The following is an 8,557-nucleotide window of genomic DNA, read 5'->3' on the forward strand; positions in this document are numbered from 1 at the left end:
ATTCGGATGGTTTCTCCATCTAGGGTTATAAGTATTAGAAAATGGGTTATTCTTGATGAAACATACTGACTGAGGGTTCTGAGGACACTCAGCATATGAATGAAAATCTCCACATCCCACACAGGTTACCATGGGTTGCCCTAACGCCTCCACTTGATTCACCTTCTACTGGTTTGGTGCGTTACCTAGCATTATGTTATGTAGAAGGCTGGTCATGGTAGCCAAGAGCGTGGCTATCGCGTTGGCATCAACGGAGTTAATGTTCTGAGATCTTCTTCTTCTGTCATTTCTTCCATCGTATGTGTCATCTACCCACTCATGTTATGTTTGGCAATGCGATCTAATATTTCTTTAGCTTCAGTATAGGATTTGTCCATCAGTCCTCCGGTTGCTACTGCATCTACTGCCATCTATGACACCCTGTTTAGTTCGCCATAAAACGTGTCCATCTGAATAGTCAAAGGTAGTCTGTGGTTTGGACAGTTCTTGACCAAGCCCTTGAAACACTCCTATGCAATGCTCAAAGTCTCAGTGTCTTCCTGTTCAAAGTTCATGATTTCCCGACGCCTCCTCGCATTGGTGGTAGGTGAGAAGTATTTCTGCATAAACTTTTCCACCAACTTTTCCCATGTGGTGATTTCCCCAGGCTCTAATGAACTTACCCATTGCTTTGCGTCGTCTCGCAAAGAATAGGGAAACAAGGAGAGCTTGATTGCCTCTGGTGTGATTCTAGGAATCACAAAGGAATTGCATGTTTCCAGGAAACACTTCATATGGGCATGAGGATCTTAGCCACGGCTACCCCCAAATTGCCCAGCAGTCTGGAGCATTTGGAGCATAACAGATTTCATTTGAAACCTGGTTCCATCAGGCATCAGATATATGATTCTTGGAGAGAAATCATATAGCACAGGGGATGCGAATTCTCTCATAGGATGCGTGCTGTTGTTTGCCATCAGGATTGGGTTCTGTGCAGTGTGAGCCAGTTGTTGATTTTGTTGTTCTTCCGCCATTGCTCTTTCCCTTTCTTGCAGTCTGAGTAACTGTTGCCTCAACCTTCGACGACGGTTGGATCGATTCCTATGCTGGAAGGTCCGTTCAATCACGGGGTCGTATCTGAACTCAAGAGTGTTCTCCCTGTTCATACACATTCATAAGCCTAAGCATAGCTTGTAATACTTCCCTTAATTGAAGTGTCCCTACAACAAATACAAACAGAATTTCTGGTTAGTTCTTGTTACTGAAATCCTAGGCAACGGCGCCAAAAACTTGTTCGCTTGCTATCGTGAGATGCACTAGGAATTTATAGAGTAAAACAGATTGGAAGAATAAAGTCTAAGTGTTGTGTTCTGCCTTGATGAATTTAAATGAATGCAATGCGTTGGGGCGTTAGTATTATGCACAGAAGACACACAGCTCCTTATAATAACGTTCAAGTTTTCCTAGATTAAACCCAAGTATAAATCCAATCTAGGTTTCTAGCAAGTCCAGGGTCAATCACAGGGATTCAGTTTTTACTAACACAGATTATGCGTTGTACTTGCAGTAGGAGGTTTTTCCTAAATAAATGTGAAAGATGTATTATTTACACTAACATGCTATGCCTATGTAAGACAATACAAAAGAGCTGAGTGAAAAATGAAGGTTCATGTGAAAATGGAATTTAAGTAGGTGGATGCGCCGGTTAAAGATAATTGCATACAACTGATGTAGTGTGGATGAAATGGGATGGGTTGCTTATCTTTCTGTTCATGCGTTAGACATCATTCAACACTTTTCAATGTGAATAACATACAAGCCTATCTCTAGGGTGCATGCGTCGAACCTAGATTGCAAGAAACACCAGTAAGTCTATCTCTAGCTATACTAGGCGTTCTACTTAATGTGGCTTAGCTATTCTTTCGAACAACTAAGTAAAGAAGCTTTCACCAAGTTGTCAAGTTGGTTTAGGCGTTGGAACAGAATTATGCATGAAGTACTAATGCTTTCAACATAAATAGAAGACAAACAATAGCAAAAGTGATTATCAAATATATGAATTTTTTAAAGGATTAATGAGTCTTTACAAAGAACTATATTCAATCAAAATGAAATGAAAATGATATTAAGAGAGAGACTGAGTGAAGCTAAAGAATACAATCTCTTGTAGTTCTTTGGCTCAATCTTGTTGTGTACAATCACTTTAAAGAGCCAAGAACAGAGTATCTTTCTCAAGAATAACTTTCTCCACTCCCTAGCCGGCAGTGGTGGTGGTTCTCAGTTCCTTCGATCATCTTACACCTCGGCACAACTTGTACAAACTAAAACTAAGTCTAAAAATTTACAGAGAGTATGGAGCTTCTAATTGTCTGAACTCTTAATTTTGGAGGGTCTTCAAGTATTTATAGGCGCTGGTCTCCTCCACTTGGAGGATGGGCTGCATTTAAATCCATGCCCTGGTCAGTATTAAATTCCATGTCCTGGTTGGCTGCCTGACCTCTGGAAGCTTTTCAGACGCCGCCTATTGCAGGTGCCCATGCTTGCAAGTGGTGATGTGACACAATCAGCCCNCTGACCTCTGGAAGCTTTTCAGACGCCGCCTATTGCAGGTGCCCATGCTTGCAAGTGGTGATGTGACACAATCAGCCCGGAGTAACGAATCTTCTATGTGTTGAATTCCCTCCGACGCATGGCTCATACGTTAGCACGTTTCCTGCGGCACTTGTCTAATGCGTTATTGTCAGTTCTTGCGTTGAAATCTTGCAAAATAGTGCGTTAGCACCGCGATTTTTAGTGATAAACTTCTTTTACGTGAAATTGCTATTGTTTAAGTAAATTCATGCGTTTCTATGAAAAATGAGGAGATTTTATCATTAAAAACCCTAATTATTCTAACTTAAGAGCAATGATAATTTTTATTTTTACAAATTATCAGTTAGTGCCGCAGTATTTTAGCAATAAACATTCTTTTGTATGAGTTTGATAGTGTTCGAGTAATTCCATGCATTTTCTCTAAAAATGATGAGATTTTATCATTAAAGACCCTAATTGTTCCAACTTTTGAGTCACAATAACTTGTATTTTTACAAGTGAATCATAACTTAGCTCAACAGCTAGCCCACACTGTGCAAAATCCTATCATAATGGCAAACAGTAGTATGCGTCCCATGCGGGAGTATGTATCTCCTGTGTTGTATGATTTCTTACTAAGGATCATATATCCAATGCCATATGGGACAAGATTTGAGATGAAATCTGTGATGCTACAAATGCTTCAAATAACTGGACAATTTGGGGGTGCTCGGGAAGAAGACCCTCACGCCCACATGAAACGTTTTCTAGAGACATGCAACTCGTTTGTGATTCCTGGGATCACTCTAGAAGCTATCAAGCTATCTTTATTCCCATATTCTTCGCGTGACGACGCAAAGCAATGGGTGAGTTCTTTGGAGCCTAGGGAGATCACGACCTAGGAAAAGTTGGTGGAGAAATTCATGTAGAAATATTTGCCACCCACCACAAACGCAAGGAGGCAGAGAGAGATAATGAACTTTGAGCAAGAAGAATTCGAAACCTTGAGTGCTGCATGGGAGCGCTTTAAAGGATTAGTCAAGAATTGGCCCAATCACGGATTATCGTTAACCATCCAGATGGAAACCTTTTATGGCAGATTAAATAGAGCATCTCAAGTGGTAGCTGACGCAGCTGCAGCTGGCTGTATCATGGACAAATCTTATAATGAAGCTAAGGAAATACTAGACCGCATAGTCAAGCATAATATGTTATGGGTAGATGACACTTGCAATGCAAGAACAGATAAGATGAGACGATCTCAAAATGTGAACTCTATTGATTCTAACGCAATAGCCATGCTCTCTGCACAAGTGGCTACCATGACAAACCTTTTGCAGAATATGTCACTCGGGAACGCATCACACTCACAAAAGGTAAATCAGGTGGAAACATTCGTACAACCCATGGTCAGATGTGTGGGCTGTGGAGACCCTCGTTCCTACACTGATTACCCAAACAATCTGCAATCGGTATGCTTTATTAAAAATAACCTATATAATCCTGGATGGAGGAACCATCCAAATTTCTCTTGGGCAAGTCAACAATAGGAGCAACACCAACCAGGGGTAAATCGGCAGTAAAAGCAAGGACCGTTGCCTAGATTCCTGCCGTCACAACAGCCGCACTAACAATCCTTTAATAGAGGAAGTCATGCGTCGAGTTCAACGTCTGCACTTGAAAACCTCTTAAAGGAATATGTCACTCAGAAACGACACATTGCTAAAAAGCCAAGCGTCATCCATAAGAAATCTGGAGATACATGTGGGGTAGATTGCTAGTGAGTTGAAGAATCGGTAGCCAGGAGTCTTGCCCAGCAATACGGAACCCCCAGGAAATAACAATAGAAAAGAGCAATGTCATGCGGTGACATTGCGAGCTGGCAAACCTCTTGTAGAAAGAACCTTGAACCTAAGAACCAGCAATCCTTCAAAAGAGCTAAACACACGCCTGACGCATTGGAAGATCAAGAACGGACGCCTGAATCCATAATCCATTCGAAGCCAAAAAGCCACGTCTAATGCGAGATAACCCCGGGTTCAGCTGAACGCACCATTTTTTCCTAGACGATTGATGAGAAGAATGATGAGGCAGCAATTTAAGCGTTTCATGAAACTTCTGAGGCAACACTGCACATTAATATTCCACTTGTAGAAGTTTTTAGAACAAATGTCGAAGTACAATCAGATTCTTGAAGATATTCTTACAAAGAATAGGAGAAATCAGCGAGACAGAAAGCAATTGTTCTATACGTTGCAGGCCCCCCGTTTTTTAATCCCAAGCAACAAATACCCAAGAAATAGAAGGAACCCGGGAAGCTTCACAGTCTCAGTGCTCAAATCAGAAGGGCTGTCGTAAAGACATGCATTGGTGTGATCTGGGGAGCAACATTAAACCTCCTTGCCCACTATCAATTTTTCAAGAAATTGGGAATTGGGAAGCTCAGCCCCCTTATTAATGCTTCAACTCGCTGATAAGAACGACACGAATATCTAAAAGGAAGATTGAGGATGTTCTAAGTGGAAAGTTGACAATTCAATATTCCCAAACGGACTTCATCATCCATGAATTATGAAGCAGACAGGGATGTACCAAATCATTCTTGGATGACCCAAAAGAGAGAATTGACCATGGCAACGTAGACAATCAAGAAGTGAAATTAATGTGTTTAAACCATTAAAGTTCCCAAGATAATGTAAAAAAATGTCAACTTAACAAAATAGAGGTTGCCTGAAAAGAAGCGGCCCAAGTTTATGAGGTCTTGCGTTGGAAAGAACAACGTGAAGAAACTCCGAGCCCCAAGTCTGAGTGAGCGCAAAACAAAGCCAACGCGTCCATCATTGGAAAAAAAACCAACTAGACTAGAAACTAAAACCTTTACCTAAACACCTTAAAATAATGCTTTTCTTGGATCAAACAACACCCTTAACCTTGGTAAATTATTTCAGCAAATTTTTTCCGAGCCTAACGAAATATTCTCGTTTGTCAGATGTTGCAAAAACACATGCGGCAATAGGAATGCGACACTGGCTGAACCATCCGTGGCATCAAACCCATCTTACTGCATGCACAATTAGGCTGAAGCAGGGAAGATTGGATCAATTGAGCCTCAACGAAGGCTAATCACATAATGAAGAGAAAGTAGTTCAAAGAAAGAAATCAATAAGTGGTTGGACAAACCAGGAGTAATTCTACCCATATCTGATAACAGCTGGGTAAGCCTAGTTCAATGCGTCCCTAAAAAGGGAGGAACAACAGTGATAGTCAATAGTAGCAACGAGCTCATCCCTTCAAGGACTGTCACGGATTGGTACATCTGCATGGACTATAGGAAACTCAATGCAACAACCAAGAAGGACCACTTCCCACTTCCCTTCATTGACCAGATGCTTGATCGATTGGCTGGAAAAGAATTTTATTGTTTTCTAGATGGATACTCTGGCTATAACCAAATTTTAATCGACCCAGAAGATCAGAAAAAGACTACATTTACTTGCCCCTTTGGAATGTTCACGTTCAGACACATGCCCTTTGGACTATGCAACGCACCTGGAACATTCCAAAGATGCATGATGGCAATTTTCTCTGACTTTTTGGAAAAGACCGTTAAAGTTTTGATGGCAATTTTCAATTGTGCTTAGACAACCTGGAGGCCGTCTTCGCTCGATGCAAGAAACAAATCTTGTGTTAAATTGGGAAAAATGTCACTTTATGGTGACTAAAGTCATTGTTTTGGGCCACAAGGTATCTAAAGCAGGATTGGAAGTTGATGATGCCAAAGTAGATGTAATAGCTAAACTTCCTCCGCCATCAAATGTAAAAGCTCTACAAAGTTTTCTAGGACATGCAGGCTTCTATCGAAGGTTCGTAAAAGGATTTTCTCAAATTGGGTGACCGCTAAGCCCATTATTAGAAGCGAACCGGCCCTACGAATTCAATGACGACTGCCGTAACGCATTTGAAACACTGAAGTATTCATTGTCTACAGCTCCGACATTAATAGCACCAGACTAGACGCAACATTTTATTCTGATGTGCAATGCAAGTAACGTTACTGTGGGAACCATGTTAGGGCAGAAAAAAGGGAATTTGATACACCCCATCTTTTATGCGTCGAAGACTCTGAACGATTCTTAGGAACATTACACAACTACGGAGAAAGAAATGTTGGCTATAGTGTTCAGAATAAAAAAATTTCGATCTTATTTATTTACGTCAGCAACCATCTATACAAACCACTCAGCCATTAAGTTCCTGATGAGTAAGAAGGACACAAAACCAAGATTAATCAGATGGGTGCTGCTGTTACAAGAATTCGACATTGATATTAAGGACAGAAAGGGAACTGAAAATCAGGTGGCTGATCACCTATCTAGATTAGAGAATCAGGAGATACAAGACCAAGAAGATGAAATCAGAGATGCATTTCTTGATGAAAGCTTATTCAAAGTTGAAGACAGGGAACCTTGGTAAGCAGACATAGTTAACTACTTAACTACCAAACAATTCCCTGGACACTTCAATTCTCAACAAAAGAAACGACTGGTTCACGATAGAAAATTCTATTTTGGGATGAACCGTTTCTTTACAAACAAGGCCTCAAGTCCATCATGTGTCGGTGCATTTCAGAGGGAGAGACACAACGCATCCTGGTTGAGTATCATGACTCTTCTTATAGAGGGCATTTTCGAGGGCAAAGAACCGCTGCAAAGGTTCTTCAAAGTGGATATATCTGGCCTAACCTCTTCAAGGATGCAAGGGAGTATGCTTTCAAGTGTGACCCTTGCCAATGCATAGGAAATATATCATCAAGGGATGTAATGCCTCTAAACAATATTCTTGAAGTCGAATTATTTAACATATGGGGCATCGATTTTATGGGACCTTTTCCCCTGTCATGCGGTCAACAATATATCCTGCTGGTAGTAAATTACATATCAAAATGGGTGGAAGTTGTGGCCTGTGACAAAAATGATGCAGCGACTGTTTCTAAATTTCTCACCAGGAACATTTTCACAAGATTTGGAACACCAAGAGCACTGATGAGTGACAAAGGTACGCATTTCATTAAACGCATCATTTCAAAATTTCTTGCAAATACAATGTCAAGCACAAGATTGCTACTGCATACCACCCGCAAACCAATGGTCAAGCTGAGGTATCTAATCGGGAAATAAAATCAATATTGGAAAAATTCATCAACGCATCATGGAAAGATTGGGTGCAGAGGCTGGACAAGCGCGGGTGATCAAACGCAAGCTTCAGCTTCAATGAGCTTTGAGGAATAAGCGGTTGAACACAACGAGAACCAACAAATCTACAGGGAGAAAACCAAACGTTGGCACGACTAAACACATCAAGTTAAGAAAAGAGTGTGTTTTGAGGAAAAAAGTTTTATTAATTTTCAATTCACGATCGCAATTTGTTCCTAGGAAAATAAAGTCAGATTGTCAGGACCGATTTCATCATTAAAACAATCTTTCCTCACAGAGCAGTAAGAGTTGACGCGAGAAGATGGCACAAATACATTCAAGGTAAATGGGCCAAAGAGTGAAGCCGCACTTGTGAAGATGGTGTTAGAACGACAAAAAGTCATCCCTCGTATTACGTAAGCCAACTGAGGCTTGCGTCGAAGCCTTCCCTGCGTTAAATCGACACATACTCTAGGATGCTTCATTTTACCTTTTTTTTTTTTTTTTTGCATTCTGTATTTTATGTCTTGCATTTGTGTTACTCTGATTGTTTGTTTGTCTTTACATACGTTTTAAGCTGATTGATGAATTGTTATTGCTTTTTCTTTTTAAGAAAATATAATTAATAAAAAAAATGTGTACAACCGAAGGAAGCTTAGGATGGGAATTATAGACAATTCATTTGGACTTAAGCCAACGCATGGCCCAAACCAAAAAGACGCGCCTAAAAAATGAAAAGCACTCGATTGCCTAGAGACCCTAGCCAACGTCCTTTTCATCTGCGAATTAATAACGATGTCAGGTGCCGCCTGACG

At 40.6% G+C, this 8,557-nt stretch overlaps 1 non-coding gene across 1 annotated transcript; it reads right to left on the bottom strand.

Moving 5' to 3' along the window:
- Positions 1-3,509: 3,509 nt before the first annotated feature.
- LOC120089553 lies at positions 3,510-3,613 on the bottom strand. The gene has a single exon (XR_005485229.1). It is a non-coding gene; the product is annotated as a small nucleolar RNA R71 (small nucleolar RNA).
- Between the last annotated feature and the right edge of the window lie 4,944 nt (positions 3,614-8,557).

Source organism: Benincasa hispida, chromosome 10 (genome assembly GCF_009727055.1).
Source record: "Benincasa hispida cultivar B227 chromosome 10, ASM972705v1, whole genome shotgun sequence".
Classification (NCBI taxonomy): domain Eukaryota; kingdom Viridiplantae; phylum Streptophyta; class Magnoliopsida; order Cucurbitales; family Cucurbitaceae; genus Benincasa; species Benincasa hispida.